The 25,171-nt window shown below is 38.9% G+C and overlaps 1 long non-coding RNA gene across 1 annotated transcript in view; it reads right to left on the minus strand.

Annotated features, from left to right (window-relative positions):
• Positions 1 to 17,228, minus strand: part of LOC309664726 — a 240,001-nt gene extending 222,773 nt beyond the window's left edge. Inside the window, exon 1 of the long non-coding RNA XR_014266005.1 lies at positions 1 to 17,228. This exon is cut by the window's left edge and continues 26,163 nt beyond it. This is a non-coding gene — a long non-coding RNA (uncharacterized lncRNA).
• Between the last annotated feature and the right edge of the window lie 7,943 nt (positions 17,229 to 25,171).

The raw sequence follows: 25,171 nt of genomic DNA on the forward strand, positions 1-25,171 counted from the left end.
ACAACCAAGATTATTCTACCCAGCAAAGATCTCATTCAGATTCGACAAAGAAATTAAAACCTTTACAGACAAGCAAAAGCTAAGAGAATTCAGTACCACCAAACCAGCTTTACAAAAAATGCTAAAGGAACTTCTCTAGGCAGGAAACACAAGAGAAGGAAAAGACCTACAAAAACAAACCCAAAACAATTATGAAAATGGTAATAGGAACATACATATCGATAATTACCTTAAATGTAAATGGTTTAAATGCTCCAACCAAAAGATACAGACTGGCTGAATGGATACAAAAACAAGACCCATATATATGCTGTCTACAATAGACCCACTTCAGACCTAGGGACACATACAGACTGAAAGTGAAGGGATGGAAAAAGATATTCCATGCAAATGGAAACCAAAAGAAAGCTGGAGTAGTAATTCTCGTATCAGACAAAATAGACTTTAAAATAAAGACTACTAAAAGAGACAAAGAAGGACACTACATAATGATCAAGGGATCAATCCAAGAAGAAGATATAACAATTGTAAATATTTATACACCCAACACAGGAGCAACTCAATACATAAGGTAAATGCTAACAGCCATAAAAGGGGAAATCGACGGTAACACAATCATAGTAGGGGACTCTAACACCCCACTTTCACCAATGGACAAAATAAATAGGGAAACACAAGCTTTAAATGACAAATTAAACAAGATGGACTTAATTGATATTTATAGGACATTCCACCCAAAAACAACAGAATACACTTTCTTCTTAAGTGCTCATGGAACATTCTCCAGGATAGTTCATATCTTGGGTCACAAATCAAACCTTGGTAAATTCAAGAAAACTGAAATCGTATCAAGTATCTTTTCCAGCCACAATGCTATGAAACTAGATATCAATTACAGGAAAAAATCTGTAAAAAATACAAACACATGGAGGCTAAACAATACACTACTAAATAACTAAGAGGTCACTGAATAAATCAAATAGGAAATCAAAAAATACCTAGAAACAATTGACGATGAAAACATGATGACCCAAATCCTATGGGATGCAGCAAAAGCAGTTCTAAGAGGGAAGTTTATAGCAATACAATCCTACCTCAAGAAACAAGAAACATCTCAAATAAACAACCTAACCTTACACCTAAAGCAATGAGAGAAAGAAGAAGAACAACAACAAAAAAACAGAGTTAGCGGAAGGAAAGAAATCATAAAGATCAGATCAGAAATAAATGAAAAAGAAATGAAGGAAACGATAGCAAAGATCAATAAAACTAAAAGCTGGTTCTTTGAGAAGATAAACAAAATTGATAAACCATTAGCCAGACTCATCAAGAAAAAGAGGGAGAAAACTCAAATCAATAGAATTAGAAATGAAAAAGAAGTAACAACTGACAGTGAAGAAATACAAAGGATCATGAGAGACTACTATAAGCAACTATATGCCATTAAAATGGACAACCTGGAAGAAATGGACAAATTCTTAGAAAAGCACAACCTTCCAAGTCTGAACCAGGAAGAAATAGAAAATATAAACAGACCAATCACAAGCACTGAAATTGAGACTGTGATTAAATATACTCCAGCAAACAAAAGCCCAGGACCAGATAGCTTCACAGGCCAATTCTATCAAGCATTTAGAGAAGAGCTAACACCTATCCTCTGAAACTCTTCCAAATATATAGCAGAGGGAGGAATACTCCCAAACTCATTTTATGAGGCCACCATCACCCTGATACCAAAACCAGACAAAGATGTCACAAAAAAAGAAAACCACAGGCCAATATCACTGATGAACATAGATGCAAAAATCCTCAACAAAACACTAGCAAACAGAATCCAACAGCACATTAAAAGGATCATACACCATGATCAAGTGGGGTTTATCCATGAAATGCAAGGATTCTTCAATATATGCAAATAAATCAATGTGATAAACCATATTAACAAATCTAAGGAGAAAAACCATATGATCATCTCAATAAGATGCAGAAAAAGCTTTCAACAAAAGTCAACACCCATTTATGATAAAAGCCCTCCAGAAAGTAGGCATAGAGGGAACTTTCCTCAACATAATAAAGGCCATATATGACAAACCCACAGCCAACATCATTCTCAAGGTGAAAAACTGAAACCATTTCCACCAAGACCAGGAAAAAGACAAGGTTGCCCACTCTCACCACTATTATTCAACATAGTTTTGGAAGTTTTAGCCAGAGCAATCAGAGAAGAAAAAGAAATAAAAGGAATCCAAATCAGAAAAGAAGTAAAACTGTCACTGTTTGCAGATGACATGATAGTATACATAGAGAGTCCTAAAGTTGCTACCAGAAAACTACTACAGCTAATCATGAATTTGGTAATGTAGCAGGATACAAAATTAATGCACAGCAATCTCTTGCCTTCCTATACACTAATGATGAAAAATCTGAAAGAGAAATTAAGGAAACACTCTCACTTACCATTGCAACATAAAGAATATAATACCTAGGAATAAACCTACCTAAGGAGACAAAAGACCTGTATGCAGAAAACTATAAGACACTGATGAAAGAAATTAAAGGTGATACAAACAGATGGAGAAATATACCATGTTCTTGGATTGGAAGAATCAACATTGTGAAAATGACTATACTACCCAAAGCAATCTACAGATTCAATGTAATCCCTATCAAGTTACCAATGGTGTTTTTTATGGAACTAGAACAAAAAATCTTAAAATTTGTATGGAGACACAAAAGACCCCGAATAGCAAAAAAAATCTTGAGAAAGAAAAATGGAGCTGGAGTAATCAGTCTCCCTGACTTCAGACTATACTACAAAGCTACAGTAATCAAGGCAGTATGGCACTGGCACAAAAACAGAAATATAGATCAATGGAACAGGATAGAAAGCCCAGAGATAAACCCACGCACATATGGTCACCTTATCTTTGATAATGGAGGCAAGAATATACCATGGAGAAAAGACAGCCTCTTCAGTAAGTGGTGCTGGGAAAACTAGACAGATACATGTAAAATAATGAAATAAGAACAGTCCCTAACACCATACACAAAAATAAACTCAAAATGGATTAAAGACCTTAATGTAAGGCCAGACACTATAAAATTCTTAGAGGAAAACATAGGCAGAACACTGTATGACATAAATCACAGCAAGATCCTTTTTGGCTCACCTTTTAGAGACATGGAAATAAAAACACAAATAAACAAATGGGACGTAATGAAACTTAAACACTTTTGCACAGCAAAGGAAACCATAAACAAGACAAAAAGACAACCCACAGAATGGGAGAAAATATTTGCCAATAAAGCAACTGACAAAGGATTAATCTCCAAAGTATACAAGCAGTTCATGCAGCTCAATATCAAAAAAACAAACAACCCAATCCAAAAATGGGCAGAAGACCTAAATAGACATTTCTCCAAAGAAGATATACAGATTGCCAACAAACACATGAAAGGATGCTCAACATCACTAATCTTTAGAGAAATGTAAATCAAAACTACAAAGAGGTATCACCTCACACCAGTTAGCATGGCCATCATTAAAAATCTACAAACAATAAATGCTGGAAAGGGTGTGGAGAAAAAGGAATCCTCTTGCACTGTTGGTGGGAATGTAAATTGACACAGCCACTATGGAGAACAGTATGGAGGTTCCTTAAAAAACTAAAAATAGAACTACCCTATGACCCAGCAATCCCACTACTGGGCATATACCCTGAGAAAACCATAATTCAGAAAGAGTCATGTACCACAATGTTCATTGCAGCTCTATTTACAATAGCCAGGACATGGAAGCAACCTAAGTGTCCATCGACAGATGAATGGATAAAGATGTGGCACATACATACAATGCAATGATACTCAGCCATAAAAAAAAACGAAATTGAATTATTTGTAGTGAGGTGGATGGACCTAGAGACTGTCATACAGAGTGAAGCAAGTCAGAAAGAGAAAAACAAATACCGTATGCTAACACATATATACGGAATCAAAAAGAAAAAGAAAAGTTCTGAAGAACAGAGAGGACAGGAATAAAGGAATAAAGACACAGATGTAGAGAATGGACTTGAAGACACAGGGAGGGGGAAGGGTAAGTTGGGACGAAGTGAGAGAGTGTCATGGACATAGATACACTACCAAATGTAAAAGAGATAGCTAGTGGGAAGCAGCCGCATAGCACAGGGAGATCAGCTCGGTGCTTTGTGACCATCTAGAGGGGTGGGATAGGGAGGGTGGCAGGGAGACGCAAGAGGGAGGAGATATGGGGATATATGTATATGTATAGCTGATTCACTTTGTTATACAGCAGAAACCAACACACCATTGTAAAACAATTATAGTTCAATAAAGATATTAAAAAAACACTATATGATATGATTCTGATAATGTTAAATTTATATATTGTATTTACTTATATTTCTATATGTATTAAAAATTAAAGGGCAAAGTATTATAAACATGTGTGATGCCCTGTAGGACTGCCTAGAATTTATTTTTAAGTTGTGAAATAAAATAGAGATCCAGGTTGATGTAAATAATATGATTCTACTTGTTAAAAATTAACAAACATACATGTTATATTATTCCATTTATATAACATTCTCATAATGACAAAATTTTAAAGATAGGTAACAGAATTGTGGTTGGCAGGGGTTAGAGACAGGGAGCAGGGAGGGAAAAGGGGGTGGGTGTAAGTAAAAAAGGGTAGCTGAGGGAACTTTGTAGTGATGCAACAGTCTGTGTCTTGATAATGGTGGTGATTACATGAATCTATGCATGTGGTAAAACTGCATAGAACTGTACACACATGCACACAAATATACACACACACACGCACGAGTGTATGTAAAGGTGGTAAAAACTGCATGAAGTCAGTGGACTACACCACTGTCAGTTTCCTGGTTTTGATATTGTACTGTAGTTATGTAAGGTCATTATATTGAGAAACCAGGTGGAGGGTACACTGCACCACTCTGTACTATTGTTGTGACATCTGTGAATCTATAATTATTTCACAATAATACATTTTTTAAAAGTAGTGAACGAAACTCTTAAATGTGTGCAAATTCTTGCACAGGTCACTGTGAGCCAAGAGAAATATGATATATAGCACATGGTTACCTATGGTTACCTCAGTAAGGTAGAATTCAAAGGAGAAATATTAGCTAACTGGTTATATATTTTTACACTTGTAACAAAGACACATTACTTTTGTAATATTAAAGAGAGTGAATAAAGACATTTTGAATACAATATTAAACTTCTGATTAAAAATTTGAAATAATCAAGTGAGCACAGATTTTTCTTATGTTCTTTTTGTGTGTTTTATTGCTTTTGTTTGTTTAATTGAAATGTAGTTGACTTACAATATATTTGTTTCAGGTGTACAACATAGTGATTTGATATGTTTACAGATTATACTTCGTTTAAAATTATTAAAAATATTTGCTATATTTTCTATGCTGTATATGACATCCTTGTATCTTATTTATTTTATAACTAGCAGTTTGTACTTCTTAATCCCCTTACCCTATCTTGCTCCTCTTCCCACCCTTCTCCCCACTGGTAATCACTAATTTGTTCTCTGTGTCTGTGAGTCTCTTTCTGTTTTGTTATATTAATTAATTTGTTTTACTTTTTAGATTCTACATATAAGTGAAAACATATGGTATTTGTCTTTCTCTGTCTGACTTATTTCACTAAGCATAATAGTACCCTCCAAGCCCACTTATGTGGTTGCAAAGGAAATTAGGTTCATATCTTGGCTATTGTAAATAATGCTGCTATAAACATTGGGGTACATATATCTTTCTGAATTAGTGTTTCTGTTTTCTTCCAGTATATACCCAGAAGGGGAATTGCTGGATCGCATGGTAGTTCTGTTTTTAGTTTTTGAGGAACCTCCATGCTGTGTTTCCGTATTGGCTGCACCAATTTACAATTCCACCAACAGTATACTGGGGCTCCTTTTTTTCCACATCCTTGTCAGCATTTGTTATTTGTAGACACTTTGATGATAGCCATTTTGACAGGTGTGAAGTGATATCTCATTTTGGTTTTAATGTGCATTTCTCTGGTGATTAACAATGTTCAGCATTTTTTAATGTACCTGTTGGCCATCTGTATATTTTATTTGTAAAAATGTCTGTTCAGGTCTTCTGCCCATTTTTTAAATTGGGTTCTATGTGTGTTTTTTTTTTTAATTGGGTGTTATGAGCTGTTTATATATTTTGGATATTAACCCTTTATTGGTCTTACCACTTGCAAATGTTTTCTCCCATTCAGTAGGTTGCCTTTTTGTTTTGTCAATGGTTTCCTTTGCCATGCAAAAGTTTTCAAGTTTAATTAGGTCCCATTTGTTTACTTTTGCTTTAATATCTTTTGCCTTAGAAGATAGATCCAAAAAAAAATATTGCTAAAATTTATGTAAAAGAGTATTCTGCCTATGATCTCTTCTAGGAGTTTTATGGTTTCAGGTCTTATATTTAGGGCTTTAATCCATTTTGAGTTTATTTTTATATATTGTGAGGCTATGTTCTAATCTAATTGTTTTACATGTAGGTGTCCAGTTTTCCTAGCACCACTTATTGAAAAGACTGTCTTTTCTTCATTGTCTATTCTTGCCTCCTTTGTCTTAGATTAACTGAATGTATGTGTATGGATTTACTTCTGGGCTCTATTCTGTTTCATTGATCTATGTGTCTGTTTTTGTGCAAGTATCATGCTATTTTGATCACTATAGCTTTTTAGCATAGTCTGAAGTCAAGTAGCATGATACCTCCAGCTTTGTTCTTTTTCCTCAAGATTGCTTTGGCAGTTCAGGGTCTTTTGTGGTTCCATATAAATTTTAGGATTATTTGTTCTAGTTCAGTAAAAGACACCAGTAGGGATTGCACAGGTCTTGACCTGATCACTTCTCTTCCCTTCCTACCTGATTCCAAGTGGATCTTTCTTACAGCTTTGTTTGTACAGGAGTCTTTCTGCAAGTCTCCAGTTAGTTTTTAGCGACAATTGTTCCACACATGTATTTTTGGTATGTTTGTTGGGGGGAGGTGAGTTCTGTGTCCTCCTACTTCGCCATCTTGGTTCCTCTCAGAAACATCTTTACTTTTATTTTTAAAATGGCTCTACTGAGGTATAACTGACTTGCAAAAACTGCATAAATTTAATGTACACAATTTGACGGGTTTGAACATATGCATACATCCATGAAACCATTACCATGATGGAGATAATCAACATATCCATCACTTCCAAAGCTTCCAACTGCCCCCCTTTTTTTATTGTAAGAATACTTAACTTGACATCTACCCTTTTAACAAAATTTTAAGTGCACAACACAGTATTGTTAATTATAGGCTAGGCAAACTGGACAGTTACATGTAAAACAATTAGATTAGAACATTGCCTCATGCTTTATAAAAATAAACTCACAATGGATTAAAGGCCTAAATGTAAAACCTGAAACCATAAAACTCCTAGAAGAGATCATAGGCAGAATACTCTTTTATATAAATTGTAGCAGTATTTTTTGTTAATTATGCTGTACAGCAGATCTCTGGAACTTATTCATCTTGCATGACTGAAACTTTATACCCATTGGACAACATCTCCCGCTCCCTTCTCCCCCCCAGCCTCTGGAAACCACCATTCTACTCTATACTTTTATGAGTCTGACTATTTTGAATACTTCACGTAAGTGGAGTCATGCAGTATTTGTCCTTCTGTGACTGGCTTATTTAACTCAGCATAATTTCACAACTGAATACAATGTAAAATTATTTAATTTCACAAGTATGTTTTGGATGTCCACTAGCATCGTGGCAAGGGGTGGTGATGCATGGGGTGCATGAGTCAGCAGTCACTTCTGTTCTGCTCCTTGAGTTAATCATTCCTCTATTGTTATGTATGAAATTTGTTCATGAGTTTTCCTTGTGAATAAGGGTGTGGTAAGCATCTTAGTAAAAAAAAAATTTCTCTAAATTTAAGATTATCTCAGGATATAGTCCCAGAAGTAAAATGATTGGGTCAAAGGGAAAATAAGAATTTTTAAGACCTTTGATGCCTATTGCCAAACAAAATGAGATGAACAAGTTTACAAGTCCATTCTGAAAGGCTGCCAAACTTCTAGGACACAATCAATCATTGTGACCTTGATGCAAAATATATTCAATAAAAAAGGCTGGCGACCACAAATAGACATTTTTCCCCCTCTAATATAAGCCTGCCCTATAGATGAGACCCAAGGGAAGCTATCTTGTCAACAAAAGGGGAGGAAATTTAATATTTATTTACTTGGGGTTTACTGTGTGTCAAATACTACTTTACATTTGCTTTTTCATTTATCACACATATGAGCCTCAACAAATCAATACTTGACTGATAAACTTTTGCATAAATAAAAGGCTCTAGTTTATATAGTGCTTTCATTTGCATGATTTCATTTATGACTAACAAATCTTGTCAATCTAAGAGTGTGTTTTCATTTGTCTGTTTTTCCCTTGAGTTCTCGTTGAATAAACTTGTGAATGCTTTTTCAGAATAATATTTTAAAAAAACTTTAAAATGTGATTTACATTTTAAAAAGGAGAGAAGTAAAGAAAGTCAGTGAACATGTTTTAAGGGAACTTTATGAAAGCATTTGAAGCTTTTGAAAGACGATTTCCCCTCCTCCTCAACAATTTCCAACAAAAGCTCAATGTGGTACTTCTCCTTCATGTTTGTGTCCCTTTAATTTTATGGGACCTTAGCTTGCCTTCTTTTCTGATACACCAATGAAAGGGAAATACAGACAATGGAACTGTACTGATCTGAAATGTTTCCATCTCTTCTTCTCCCACCTCCTCCTCACAAGTAGATATCCATCCCAGAAATACCATTCTTTCTGATGATAGAATTCCATTATTGCAGTTAATACTGGCAGCTATTCTATACGGATAAATGTGTAAAATAAAACAATTCTTTGATTTAAAAGATCCATTCAAAGAACGCAGATTTAAAAGAAGAAGAAGAAAGAAAGAAAACTGCATCTTAAGGATAAACAGCAGTCAACTTCTGTCCAGGGTAGTAGCAGTCAAATGTAAATGAAAATCATTCAATTAAATCATTGAAATGCTTCTCCAGAAGGTACAAATCATGTCAGTGGGTTGCTCAGGCTGTGAGGTTGTTGAACACAAGAGAATGAAAATCTGGTTAGTAGCCAGGTAAATGGTGCCATGGAGATAGAAGGTATATAGTGACAACAGCAATAATTACAGCTCCCTACTTTGTATAAAATATACCACTTTGCTGGCTTTAAAGTGCATCCACAAACACAATCTCATTTCAGGCTCACAAAAACCCTCTGTGGTAGGCAAGTCAATTATTACCAAGCCATCTTCCAGATGACCAAACTCTGAGAGGAGTTTGTTTCCTCAAAATCACCCAGTTAATTAGTATTGGATCAGAATTTGGTCTAGGTTTTGCAAATCCAAACTCACATTTTTTATCTTCCCCACAGCACCATTATAAAAAAATTTCTTTTTTGAAGGAGGATACTATTTATGTAGATCTCCATTACCCAGGAACTAGTCACCATGATCTTTGCTGAATCAGGGAAAATGCAACAGAAGATACAGAGAGGAGATGGAGGATTAGAGATGAACATATGTCCCTCTTATTTTCAAAACATGGAAGTTAAATGCGTTTGACAAAATATAGACTGATTGTTTGGACACCCACCCAAAGCACAATTCTAGAATAAGCAGTTAATGGAAAGGTTGAGAGGTTCCTGAGAGACCTGGAATGCCTTGTCCATTTTGTTATCTTTAGTTATCTGGGGCTGGGCTTGGTGATGATTAAAGGAAAGCAATGGTCCCCAGAGATGAGTATAGTTCACTGGGTTTGGGCAGTGTCTTGGAGGTCCTAAAAGGGCCTTAGTCTCTTAGCTTTCTTAGAGTCTTCATTAATGTCCTCTAGTAATTATTTCCATGAAGAAATAAAATACACTTGCTCTGTAAACAGCTTTAGAAGAAGTCTTTAGCACACAGACCCTCCAAATTGATTGCCACCTTCCATATAGAAATTTTGGAGCTGCCACTGTGCTAAACAAACCTCATTTTCTCCTTTATTAAGTTTACTAGACCAGAGAAAGTCAGTAGATAAGATGTGTCTGGACTTGAGCAAGACATTTGTCAAATGTCTCTCCCTATATCCATGTGGAAAAGGCTAGTATAATTAGAGGAACTAGTGACTGGTTGAATGATTTTACCCAAATGAATTCATATGACTCAAGAGTGAAATTTCTAGTTGTGTGCCTTAGCAGGGCAGAGGGAGTGAATTCATTTCTCTCTTTTCAATCTCAACCTCAAAATGGTGATAATGATTTTAATAGATAATTTTTGGTTTTTGTTTATTTGTTTGTTTTCGTCTGACACCGAAAGACCTATTTTTTTGGTAGGCATATGATCTAGGCTGGCCAATTAAAAGAACTTGGACTCTCAGGATGCTGGAATTAGTGAGAACCTAGACCGTGTACTAAAGTCTGCTCTATATTACTTGCTAGCCCCTTGATCCAGCCAAGTCAGGCATTATTCTCTAGTTTACAGAAAGAAACTGGGGGACAGAGTTCTTTACACCGATTCAAGGTCAAACATTTAAAGTTCCTGATAATGGATTCATATCCCTTGACACTTTGTTTTCCAAGCTCTTCCTTCATGGTCAAGTTTCCATAGGCACAGTAGGTGCAGTGTCTAAGGCCTATGATACTTTTAGGGGACCGTAAAAAAGTTTTGATTCTGGTTTATTTTAAAATCAGAAGAAAAAATAAATATAATAATAATAATGAATCTGTAATAATGAATTCAGCCCAGATTTTATCCACCTTTATACCAATGTAGTCATAAAACACATTTTAAAATATTTTTTAATGGAGCATTTTTTCCCATAATGGCAAAAGTGCCTAGACTCCACACAAGGCATGATACAGCCCTATCTCCCTGCCAGGTCTGTTTCGCCTGCTTCCCCTACACGGTGCAAGGTAGAAGAGGAAGCAGATGTCTGATGGGTGTGGGTGGGCATCAGAGACAGAGACTGGAGCAGCGAGGGTGCCGCAGTGGCTAACTCATGCTGTGTGTTTAGTCTGCTGAAACTTCTGTTGTCTCAGTGTCCTGATGAATGCAATGCAGGAATTTCTGTTCCCTGATTCCCGCATAGGCACACGTGGGGCTTTCATGAATTTACTGCGAAAATGATCAGTAATGTCTCATTTCTGCTGAGGCTTCTGCAGCCACAGTAGATGAACTTTTCTCCTTTCAATACCCAGGAGGTCTAAATGTATCACCAATAGCAATGACAACTGACATTTTGTAATACTTTGTAGTTGAAAATTACAGGCTTTCGATTCCAATAAACATTTGTTCAAATCCTAGTCCCACCCTCTTCCGGCTGATTCACAGACTAGATTATATCTCTCTTTATGTCAGTGAACTTAAAATCTACTTAATTTCTTTTTTTTTTTTTTAATACGGAAGGAAAGGCCCCAAAAGGCAAAAGAAGTTACTTAAGCTCCCTGGGCTTTGGGGTCCTCAGCTATGAATGAGACCCAGAGTGACCAACCACCTCAGAGTAAGGACACATGAACAGTTGCTCTGGTGTTTACTGTCTTTATTTGTACCCCCATATTACAGATGAGGAAACAAGTCCACACAGCAGAAATAAATTACTCAAAGTTATATTCAAAGAGAAGCAGGGTTCAAATTTCATTACAGAACCAATTCTCTGGCTTTTCTTTGTGACCAAACCCAAGTTCTCAGAGTAGGATTCAAAGTCACTGGAATGACAAAGGCTTCTTTAAGACAGGACCACGAGCAGGGACATCAAAAGATTTCAAGTTGCTGTGAGGAGGCAAAAGGATTAATAGCAGCTTAAGAGAAATGTTCTGCTGCTTCCAGTTCCATTCTTATCTCTGCCATTACTCCTCAGCAGCCAACCCACCTGAAATTTGCAATGCACGTTGTTTCTGTCTCTGGTAACATCCTAGGGATTTCAGACTTGAGATTTAGTTCCACTGGGATTTTCCAGGGAGACCAGGAGACCATGATCATTTCTTTTTTGTTTGTTTGTTTCTCTCTCCTTTTTTTCTTTTTTAGTTGAAGTATTGTTGATGTACAATACAATATAAATGACAGGTATAAAATACAGTGATTCACAATTTTTAAAGGTTATACTCCGTTTATAGTTATTATGAAATATTGGCTATACTCCCTGTGTTGTACAATATATCCTTGTAGCTTATTTTATACATAGTAGTTTATACCTCTTAATTCCCTACCCCTGTATTGCCCCTCCCCCCTTCTCTCCTCACTGATAAGCACTAGTCTGTTCTCTATATCTGTGAGTCTGTTTCTTTTTTGTTATATTCGCTAGTTTGTTGTATTTTTTAGATTCCACATATAAGTGATAATGATCATTTTCTTTGAATGAAAGTATCTCTCATTTACCATTGTTACTAAAAAATCCATGGTGTTCAGAATTATAGTTATTTAGAGCACAGGAGAATTTAGATAGTTATGATGTACTACTAATAATTATAATATTAATAAAAATAATACTCAACCTTGACCTGTCTATAGTACTATACTGTTCATAAAATGCTTTTATTTTTTATTTATTTATTTTTAAAAATTAATTAATTAATTAATTTTTTGGCTGCATTGGGTCTTCATTGCGGTGCGTGGACTTCTCATTGCGGTGGCTTCCCTTGTTGCGGACCACACGCTGTAGGCACGCGGGCTTCAATAGTTGTGACACGTGGGCTCAGTAGTTGTGGCTTGCAGGCTCTAGAGTGCAGGCTCAGTAGTTGTGGCGCACGGGCTTAGTTGCTCCACGGCATGTGGGATCTTCCCGGACCAGGGCTTGAACTCGTGTCCCCTGCATTGGCAGATGGATTCTTAACCACTGTGCCACTAGGGAAGTCCCTATAAAATGCTTCTAAATGAATTGTCATTCAGTCTTCACAATAATGTTATAAAATAGGTGGGAGAGGTATTATGATCCCCAGTTTACAGATGAGAAAGTTGAGGCCTAGAAAAGTGAATTGATTGCCTAATGTCATATATCCCTATGCTGAGTCTTATATCGAGGACTTCTGGTTCCATGTCCTTTGTAATAGTATGGTACATTTCCAAACAATTCTCCAGCCATTCGCCCAAATAATTCACAAACAGATGCCCACATTTTTCAGACTTGACATCTGGGAGAACACAGGTGGACCATGATCTATGCATCTACACTCACAATTAACTTAACCAGTGTTGAATAGTAACTTTCTCTATGTAGAATGAATTATGAGATTCTGCTGGGGGAAAAAAAAAAAATAGGGATGGTCAAAACCTCGATATTGCCCCGGAGGACTTGACAGTCTAGTGGAGGAGGTAGATATACTGCCAGCTAATCACAAGTAAAGAGATACTCAAATAAGAGCAATAGCAAATGCACATAGAAAGCACTGCAATGAAGAGAGGAAGAAAAATGACCTCCTCTTGGGAGACTGGTGAAAGATTTATAAAGGAACAACACTTTCTGGCTCGAGGATAAGAAAAATGTTGGTGGTCAAAGAAAGAAGAAAGAGAACAGACTGAAAGAACTGCAACTGAGCAAATGTATGCAAGTAGCTAATATGTTTGCAGATTAGCAAATATAGCTCCCATTTCATACATGGGACAACATAGGCACAGAAGGGTTTTATCAGCTTTCCTAAAGGTGTAGCCCCTGGAAACACGAGAAGTAATTCGATTTTCAATCTGACGTTCTTCCCACAACTGTGATTAGGTCCTCAAAAGCCTGACCTGTCCTCATTCAGGGCTCACCTACGGAATTGCCAGATGTCTCCTCAACTCTTTCTCAGAGGATATTGTCTTCCCTCAGGAGGGAGACAGCAGCTCACATTTCTCTGCAGCCAGTATCCACTTCCCATTTTAAACCATCTGTTCACGTTAGGGAGGGAAAGGAATCTGTACCTAGCTCTGTTTGCTCCAACTTATCCCTATTACCAAGATCCCACAGAGCAAATGGCCTTGTTATGTGGTAGCAATAGGCGATAAAAGTACCTTGTGTGTGGCACTTAGAGTACGTTACAACTAAAAAACTCCAAGTAGTTGTTAAAATATTCATCATGCTTAACAATGCCTCCTTTCATCACTGGGTCTGCCTGTGGGTAAGAACACCAGACTGGAGGTAAGGAGACTTGGGTTCTGGCCACAATTGTGCAATGTCACTTTCGCCAAGCACTTCTCTACTGATCGCTGGTGCCCCTCTTTTAAAAAAGAAAAAAAGATGGACCAAAGTCCCTGGGCTTTTACATTTGGGTTAATTTTCTAGAGAAAGGAATTATAAAGGGCATCAGTATAAAAATTTGGTTATACTTCAGATATCCTTGGTAGGCTCAGAATAAATGATCATTCTCTTCAAAAGAAAAGTCATTTTACGTTTTTGTCCCAATGCCCTTTGAGGAAAAACGCCAGGGTTTGGGGAACAGAGACAAAGAAAGCTGTGTTTGAGGTATTTTGTCCTCATCAAAGTTAAGTCCAAAAATTCATTCATGTATCTTATCTCTCTCTCTCTCTCTCTCTCTCTCCTCCTCCCTCTCTTCCTTCCTCATTGATTATGAGGCTATTGTAACATAGTGAACAATAATTCTGGGTGCTGAAGACATAGGATTTCACCCAGCACTTGCCGTACTTCCATAAGGCTTTGCTTGAACTGCACCTCTTTCTGAGACTTGATTTTCTTATCAATTAAATGGGATTAATAATACTTACTTATAGAACTGTTGGGTAGGTTAAATAGGATGAAGTATTTAAAGAACTGACATAGTGCCTGGCAAAAAAGAGTCCAATAATATCTACCATGAGAAACCCTGGTTCAACAGCTCCCCATTTCTGATTCTGGAAGCGATCAGGAGAGTAACGAAAAGTGCAGCCAGGCAGACCAGGCTTCACATCCTGGCTGTGGCATCTACTTAACAGCTCTACACCTGAATGCCCTCATCTGTAAAATGTAGATCGCTCTTTCCAGCGGGGCAACTGTGAGTGTAAAATGAGGTAATACCCATATAAACACTTTGTATACAGCCATATTCACGGTAAATTCTTGATCAGTGTTAGGCATTATCTTTATCATCGATTATTCATTCATGAGCTTATTTACACTCCCCATCATCAATAGTTCTGTCCTACAAATACTTCCTGAACACCCACGAGGTGCTAGGTTCTGTGCTGTGTGCTGGACACACAGTGACAAACATGTTTCATTTGCTTCCCCAGATAAGCTTATAGACTAGAGACAAACAAACAACCAGACCGAAAACCATATAGATATTTCCAGTGCAGTATACTATAGTATGCACAAGATGCAATGGAATCTCAGAGGAGAATCTCCAGTTTGGGTTGGGAGTATGTTCAGAGATGATGTCATCACGGGATGATGAATAGGTTGAGTCAAGAAGGATTAAGGGCTACGGGGAGGTCAAAGGAGGCTAAGAAAAGGTGTGTGTTCTAGGAAGGTGAGTATCACGAAACAGGGATTCTCAAATCTTGTGTCCCTTTGGAATCACCTGGGGAGCTTTGAAAGCCACCAGCGCCTGGGCTCCTTCCCACACCTATTAAAATAAAATTCCTGGGGGTAGGATGTGGGCATCAGTTTTTCTAAACTCCCCAGGTGATGTCATTGTGCAGCCAAGTAGGGAACCATTGGCATAATGTATGGCAGCCTAATTAGTGTGTGGATGGAAAATGTACTGATCTGGAAAAAGCAGGGGCCAGTGAGGATGGACCTAAATAATAGGACAATGAGTTCAGACTTGACTTACACATGGTGAGCCGACACTGGGGAACGTAAGAGGGGAGAACAGAATGAACAGGATCTCTTCAAACACAGCTCAGAATTTAATTCCAGGGGAAGCAAAAATTTTAGAAAAAAGTGATGCACAATCTTAAGAATGCATGTAATCTATAGATTAGTCCTAGAAGAGTGTTCTCTGGATATGCTTTAATAACAGGTAGAGATTATTAATATACTGATGCCTAGGGCTGTCCTCAGACATCCAGGAAGAGTTCTGGGGCTATGGGACTTAGGCATTTGCACTTTTATTAAGTCCTCCTAAAAGACTGAGGACACCTGCCAAAGGACTTGAGCAACTATCTTACTAAGGATATTCAGTCACTGAGGCAATAAAGATTCATGACCTGTGTGTGGATCAGGCCAGGGCAGTAACAGGGTCAGTTCTTGGACAGAAGGCTGCTTGGTCTCCCAGCCTCCTCATTCAGGGCTCTTCTCTCTTTTGGTCAATTTCTCTCCTCACCCTTCAACCTAGAGTGCCTACAACTCCACCTGTCTTTATTTCTATTAGAATCAGCATCCCCATAAACAACTGAAATGTGCCACTGGCTCTTTACTGAGATGGAAATCACTGTCTCTGAGTCTGGAACAAACTCTAACTGTGGAATGGAAGGGTTTGTCTGCTGTGAAAAGAGATGCAAGACTCTGCAAGTTCTGAATGTGAGGGGGAGACCTCCGCGGGCTGCTGGTGAGGGTGATCATGGGCTGCACTGATGCGTAAAAGCAGACCCCTATCACAGCACCACCAGGCAGATCAAGGACAGAGGAGCTCATTAAGCAGTAGCTGAGGCAGCTAAGGCCCATGGTGACATGGGCACATCTGACCTGATACTTCTTAGGGGGAAGCAGGGAGAGGGATGATCTATCTTGACCCTAATGAAGAGATGCCGACAAGAAGGGGACAGGCAGCTGCCCCAAACCTCCAGCTCCCAGCATCTTTAAGGAATCAGACTTCTATATGCAGGCAGATAGCTGCATTCATATGACTCAACAGTGACACCCAGTGACTCTCTCTGTCAATCCCAGGCGCCTGTTCCCAGAGGATCTTGGAGGGAATTCATTTCAGCCTCCATTACCTAACACTGAAGCACCAGCAGCAATCACATCAAGTTCAGTCCCCGAATAAGACAAACATAATAATAAATCCCAGTTTGCATTAACATAATCATCTAACTGTTGAAGCATATTTCTCTCCCCTGTTGGGCCATGTCTGATGTCAAACATAATAGCACCATGCAGTATTGTACCTGTTTGACTTTGGAATCACATGGAAGTGATTCTCTCATTTATATCCTGTGTCCAAATTCCAAAGGCCCTTATTTTCTGTCATTTTGAAGCACACACATCTACACACACACACTTACGTGCGCACACACACACACACAATTTGGGTTCATGGAAACTTTAATAAAGGAAATAAGACCCTAGGAGATAACATATCCACATCATTGTATATTGGGCCACATGAATCTGGAGATGAGAGAGAGTTGAACAATTTGTGGTGTAACCAGCAGCAAGTGACCAGCACAGCCCTGGGATTCCAAACTATGGCATACGAATAGTAAGTGGAACTGGGGACATTTAGCTTAGGAAGCAAAACTGAATGGAGTAGAGAGAAGAGTAGGGATGATGTCCTTCCCTACTGAACCAAAAGCATTTAATAAAAGATATTATACTGGTTTTATTTGGTCCCAAAGGGTAAAAATAGAACTAATGAGTGGAAGTTTTGGGGAAACTGCTTTCAGCTCGACATAAGGAAACACTTTATAACATTTGGATCCACAGGGAAATGAAAGAATTTCAGGAGCCAGAGAATTTCATGTCATCAAAAACATAGCTCAGATATATCTGTTAGGATAATTCCAGTTGAAAAAACACAATCAAGAGGGGAATGGATACAGAAAATGACTGGGGCAGCTTTAGTAAGTAAAAGGACAGAGATGTAGGCAGTCAAGAGTGCAGGGATATAATTGGGAATAGGATATGGGGGCTGATTGAACTCTTTTCTCCAACTATCACTATTTTTTCTACTTAAAGTGTTTCCTTCTTCACTCTCATCAGATCAGCATTTTTTGTTTCTCATGCTACAAAGTGAGTAGAAGATGCTTGCTCCTCCTACCTATGTTCTTATATCTGCCACATGAAAAAAGGTATTTCCCCACCCCGACCTTATTTCCCTTTCCCTCATTGTTTCTTTCTCAAGGAAGGTCCAGCTAGGATCAGGTTTGGACTCTTGGTGCAGGGAGGATAGAATTGCATTGTACAAGTTACCCTCTCAGGTAGTGTCTGGGGCAGGTAAATTATAATTTTCCAGGGCACTGAAAGATCCATTGTCAAGCGGATTAGAAGGGACAGATAACCTGAGAGAGGGAACGGGTACGGAGAAAGGCCATGAGACTTCTATTTTCCCTTCAAATATCAGATCCGCTGATTTTCTGATTAATTCTAAATCATGTTGACTACACCTCTCAGTTTAACTATTCTTGTTATTCTCTGGGGTGCCTTATCTTATTCTGCCAATGAATTATAGATGATGGAAAGAGAAAGTGTAAAGAGAAAAATGAAAGGACGGAAAAAAAATGGCAACAGAAAGACCAGAGAATATGGAAGGGTTAGTTTGGGGCTCTGATTCCATTGTGGGCTACCATCCAATGAACCAAAGTAAAAATCAAAAATTGGAGGCTTCAGGTACTAAGCCAAGCTGGTAGAGCCATCAAATCTATCTTAACTAGTGGATGAGGTCAAGCAGCTGGATTCTCTAGTAAGTAACTAAGCAGGGTGCCAAGGCTCAAAGAATCCATGGAGGAAGGGCTCGCCATACCTGGGTGGAGAATTGGATCTGTGTGGCAGGCAAACTGAAATTCAAGCCAGGCAGGCAAACTGAAATTCAAGACCAAGCAGGAATGTAAACCTAAAACTGAGACATACAGCCAATCCTAAATCAGAGTGACCACAGAGATAGTTCCAACTCCTGGGGGCAGCCCGGTAGTTTTAGAAATACAGAGATATGGAGATGTGCTTCAGAGGTATATCTGAAATAAAATCCCAGTTTAATCCCTTATCACAGGGTCCTCAACCCCCAGGCTGCGGACCGCTACCGGTTCATGGTCTGTTAGGAACCGAGCTGCACAGCAGGAGGTGAGTGGTGGGCGAGCAAGCGATGCTTCATCTGCCTCTCCCCATCGCTCCCATTACCACCTGAAGCATCTCACCCATTGCTTGCATTACTGCCTGAACCACCCCTCCCACTCCCCTGGTCCCTGGAAAAACTGTTTTCCATGAAACGGGTCCCTGGTACTAAAAAGGTTGGGGACCACTGCCTTATCAGTTATACGAATTGAGGCAAGTTATTTCCCTTTCCTGAGCTTCAGTTTTCTTATTTGTAAAAGGGGGATATCTGTTTTAACCTGACAGGACCAGATTGATCTGAGGATTAGAAGAGATATTAAATGTAAAGCATGTAACACCCTGCCCGGCACATTGTAGATGTTCTTTGATCTTTGAGAATAACCATCAATTTAAGTGAGAATTGGGGAGGGGATGGTCAATGGAACCCTCTTCAATAACATGCCTGTGCATTTGTGAAAACGGTGGATATCCAAATTTTGTGACTGAGCTGGTAAAGATGATTTGACAAATTAAAATGTCTTGATATTGATACTTCGACAATATTAATGAATACAGTGGCTTGTGTATCAGACATATATGCATTTTTCCTTCTCATATTCTCTTACTCCATCATTTTTCTCTGGTCTTTGCTATAGCAACCAGCTGTACTCAAGTGTAGGCTAACAGTACTTGATCTCAGCTGTACTGTGTAGCTCTTATTTTTTCTCCCAAGGCTTTTCTGCCTCAGTTACATGAATCCCATGGAGAAGCCTGATCAGCCATTCTGACGCCTGCACAAAGCGGCAGTGTTAACACTTCCTGGGGTAACCCTGGACCAGTGGGGCAGGAGCTCGTGGGTACATATTCCCCCTTTCAAGTCTCAGATATTTCAGAGGCACATTCCATACAGTTCCTCAGAACATTACCAGCAGGTTTGAACTCCAGTTTCCCCTAATAGTAACCAGCTCAATAAAAATCAATCCAAGCCAGCTTTGTACTGGCTACTTTCTCTCCTTCTCCATTTCTCAGTTCCCTAACTCTCCAATCCTATTGTCCCCCCACCTCGACTTTCCTCTGTTTAATTTTTCTAGACCCTGCACTCATATACCATAGTATCAAATAATCCAAAATAAACTACCTCCACAAAAGCCCTTGTCTCAGGCTCTGCTTTTTGGGGGGAATGCAAGTTACATCAGACCAAGGGCAGTAGCAAGAATTTCACAATTTTAGCACAAAAGAGTTGGGTAAGACTTCAGGGATAATCTACTCGATTCTGACATTTTATGGATGGGTGTGCAGAAAACTGAGTCAGTAAGTTCTTCAAAGTCATACATCTAGGCAGCTGAGTGCAAATGAGAAGTCAAAATGTGAAAGGAGAACCTTGAGGGAGGGGATGGGAGACAAAGTCGCCTGGGTAAGAGAGAAGAAAGAGCAAGCCATTAAAACATCTTAGCACAGTGGGAATGACATGTACTGAATCTACCCTGTCAGCAGAGCAAGCGCAGTACCCACCCTGATGAATGCCAGGCTCCCTTGCTGACGCTTGATAAAGGTTCCATCCAGCAGCAGAGCAGCAGCCAAGAACGGGGTGATGGTGCCGCTTGCTACTTTAACCCCCACTGCTCTCCAGTGTGTGACACAGAGTTGGTGCTAAATGAATGTTTGTGGAATAATTAGCAAATTAGTGAGGTCAGACTCCTTACGGGTCCCCATCATGAATGTACACACACCTAGCATTGCTGTGTGCACTGGATATCTGGCTAAATATGAGTGCACATCTTTGTTTCCCTTCTTTCTAAATTATTTTGTGTCTGCACTACGTTAAAAAATAGTTTTAGGTGTTCATGTCATACTGTGTGTAGCCATCCTTGTGTTCCTGTATATACCTCCATTTCTGGTTACTCAAATCTTTGACAATCTGGTTGCTCAAAATCACATCTTCACACATTGCTAACTCCTTACCTTTCTTATACAGAGGATTTGGAGCTCTTTTCATGCTCATTTGTACAAACATGCTTATCTCCTTTTTCTAGTCTCACGTATTTTTTATTGTATCAATGCTGCTTTTCACAAGTTGCAAATTCTGAAAATAACTTCTTTTATTCATTTAGAGAAAAACAAAAATAGAAACAAACAAACAGAAGCAACCTACTAAGTACCATGTACCAGGCCTGGTGCTGTTTATTATAGCTAAACCAGTGAAGACAGGGTTGCTCGGGTTTGGAGAGATCAAAGACTATTGTGGCAGACATTTGTCTTCATACTTGTCCAGCGTCTCTGGGGAGTGAACACCTTGACTTATGAGGGCAGGCATTACCCTGGATTGATGTTCATCCTGAGTACTTCCAGGAATAGTGCTGGTCAAGTGTTTCTTAGTGACAAAGTGCTATGCTTTGTCTCATGGAGAAAAAGTCTAGCATTGATTTTAAAATTCTTCTGGTTAAAAGTACACATATCTTCCTTCTTTGGTAGCCTTTATTAGCTATAGTATGGGGCCTGGCACACAGCGTCCATGATCTTTTCTTATAGCTCTTACCACCTTTTAAATTACCTGGCCAACGTTTTATCTTTCCTGTGAGCTACAGGAACATGGGCATGTCTGTCTCTTTCAGGACTATCCCCTTACCACTTGGCAGGAGACATAAGATGTTTGCTTTGGGCTCTATGAGTCTGTTCTATTGAGTTCCTGATCAAATGAATGAATATATTACCTATAGTGAGTCTACTTCTCAATGGTATGTAAATATATATTGCTTATCACAAACAGTGAAGGAATGATTTACGTATGGTACTGACCAACGCTTTTCTAACTGAGGGGCTCTGAATATGACTTTGAGGTTACCACCATTTGCAAAAAAGAGATAAGAACCTTATGTCCTCTTCAAACTGTCAGCTTCATTTTTATCTATAGAGAAACTGGGGTCTGGGTAATATGTTATTGAAGAAATAAAAGTAATAGGCTATAAAGAAAATCTTGAGAAAAGGCTAGCTCCAGCAGCCTCACCCCATATGGAAAACCAAGCCTGGGTGGCACACGGTAACTTGCCCAAGAACTCACTGCTCACCAGTGGAAAGCTAGGTCTCAAAGCAAGATCCTCTGATTTCTGGGGTTCTTTGGATAATAGCTTGCTATTCTTTCTAGCCAATTTCTAGTTTCCTTGGTCACTTAATAATCAATGCAAAAAGCCTATTATATTATATTAGTCTAGGACTCTTGGTATAGTTATGTACTCATTTATTTTTCACTCACTTTTTCCTGTTTCTATTTTAACAATTTCATTCCAGACAGACCTTTTATTGTAAGCAACAATAAAATCCAGTAAATCCTTACTGGATGCAGCCTGAGACACAGATAATAACTCAGATATAAATGTATTCTACTCACTTAACCATTCTGTACACAAAGGTTCCTGATTTTCCTTCATTTATGTACTTTTGTTCTCTCTCCTTTTTTCCAATCTCTCAATCTTTACCTGTTGATAGCCATGAGGAATCTCAAAGTTGCTCTTGCCAGGTGCCATTCTAAGGACTAACAGAAGTATTCCCACAAAATAGAACCAAACTGAGCAGAAACTAGTGACAAGACCACATTGTTTCCTAAGTTACCAGGGAAATTGAAGAACAAAGTCACTGGGAGGATTGCCCATGCTGAAGGTCTGTGGAACAGTTGTGCACCCAAAGAGGTAAATGACACAAAACAGCAAGTATTTCTTGAGTGTACAATGTACTAAGCACTAAGAGGAACACTATATATGGCATCTCATTGGATCTTCACATGAGGTAGGTAATGTCATGACTCTTGTTTTACAGGTGAGGAAAACGAGGTTCAAAAAGTCACAAGGCTAATAAGGGGCAGGACTGCAATTGGAATCCAAGATTTTCTGATTCCAAAACCCATGCTCGGAAGAGGCCGATTCTGAGGACGCTGGTTCATTAGCAGCACAGAATCCAAAATGTGGCTAAAGCTTTGGTCAAAACTCTTAAACGAGAGAAGAAAGGAGGGAAGCTTGGATGAAGCTGCTGTGCCCACTCCCAGCAGCCTTGTACTAAGATCTTCACAGCCCACCTGCGAAGAGAAGACTATGCTTCTTGTGGGACAGATAAGGAAGCTTTGGCTTTGGAGCTGCCCACAGTCACCTGGCTAGGAGGTGTTATGGTCAGGATCTGAAGCAAGATTGGAGTTCAGCTCCACCACCATAGCTTTTTGTGCTCAACTGTATTTGACACACTTGTCAATTACAGGATTAATTATCACTGTCCTAGAAACTGGTTGCCCTTGCCTCCTTCCATCTCCTTCAAGACACTCCTTCAAATGCTGTTTACTAAGCAGTTGCTCTGTACCAAAAATTGGGCTGAGCATTTTCATGGACACTGAGAAGAAGAAAATGTGATTTCTCTTCTAGAGTCTGTGTAGCCTAAGTAAAGGAGATATAGTATAAAAATATAGATAATAGTAAAAATCATGTTGACGATGGTGGTAATCCTGTTTATTGCATGTCAGACACGCTTATGAGATTTAACATGCGTTATCTCATTTAATCCTTGCTGCAGGCAGTTGCTGATGTCCACCTGGCATTTCTTTGCCACATCTAAGTTCATCTGCAATCGACGTGGATAATTTTCATGATGCTTAGAGCATCCTCCCTCAAGTGCCTGCATCTCTCTGCTTTTCGCCCGTCTTTATCTAAAGGCAGGACTTCTCACAGGCAGCAGCCAGAGCCTCCAGGAAGCCAGGGGAGTTAATGCACCCAGGGGCAACCCTTAAGCAATGAGTGTTGAGGGTGAGTAGATGACTAGCCCAGCTTCTCCACCCCTTAATAGGACAACTCAGGCACATTCTACAAAGTTACTCAAGAGGTTCCAGTAGTCCACGTGGTAACTTAATCATTAATGAATACTTTGTTTCTCTCCTCCCTATCTCACTTCCCCAGTCCCCCTGACAGTTCTTCTAGTATTGTCTCCCAAAGGAATGATCTTCTCCCAAGCCACTCTTTCAGTATCTGTGTTGAGGGATAGAAGTGGTTCTAGAAAATACCCCTCAGGATGGTATTTTGGAATTGGAACTAACACTGGTCAGATAAAAACAAGGGGCTGATTGCTGCTTTTTAGGGTAGTGAAAACCGATGCCATGGTGTAGCATCACAATGATCAAGACTCACCTGTGGTGAACTGAAATGAGATACAGATAGAAGACTGGTATGCAACAGTTCTAGCCCTTAAAAGATATGAAGCCAATGGTAATTATAGGGATGATGGAATTGGATATATTTTGGTAAATGACCTAGAGGTCTTGAGGAATAAAAAAAATGTAGGTTTAGTTTAATCACTATCAACTCAGGGTCTCCTGTGGAAGCCAGAAAATCACCATGGCAGTATTTCTAATCTAGAAGAGGCTGATTCATTATCAACACAGAACTTGGGCTGGTGATTTTCTCAAAAATCAAAACTCTCTTAAAAAAAAGAGTAATAAGGAAGGAAGCTAATGTGACTTGCTCATCTCCAGCAGCCAGAGGGCAGACCATCATGAAAATCAGGCACAATATTACATATATAGCTACTCTAAGAAACTACAAAGGAGACAGAATATTTAGTCCCATTAGGTCTTGTATACTAATTAAATGCTTTGATAAAGAGAGGAATTCAAAGACTTGGAAATGGGATATCTGGGCAAATTCTCCTGAGAAAGTGAAGTCTCTAGATTACCATGCACTCTCCAGATTGGAAAAAATAGCTTTATTGTCCTTGCGAAAGAAAAGTAGACTCTCACTGCCTAGAGATCATTCAAAGATATCACCTAAAATAAGTACCTCTAAGAATAATGATCTTCCTCAAAATTTTTTTTCCCGTGTCCTCTCATTGTCTCTTCAAGAGTGGCTGGAGTCATATTTAGCATAGCGCACGTGGCATATGGGAGTAGATAGCCTGTTGACCCAAAAGAATAGTAGAACCTGGCTGATGCGTACTCAGAGAATGTAGAGGGAAAACTTGGGCATGAATCTTGAACGTGGTATATGAGGCTGGGTCAGGGAAAGTTGGTGTTTGCTGTTATGGGCACTTTCCCAGGACTTGGGATTTAACATCATGGAACAGACACTTAGAGCCAGTCTTATTACACTATAAGGATGGATCATTGAAGCTTAGATACAATCATAGGTTATGGTAAATAAGGTGGATATGCCAGAGC

Source organism: Balaenoptera physalus, assembly GCF_965194825.1.
Source record: "Balaenoptera physalus genome assembly, chromosome: 7".
Classification (NCBI taxonomy): Eukaryota; Metazoa; Chordata; class Mammalia; order Artiodactyla; family Balaenopteridae; genus Balaenoptera; species Balaenoptera physalus.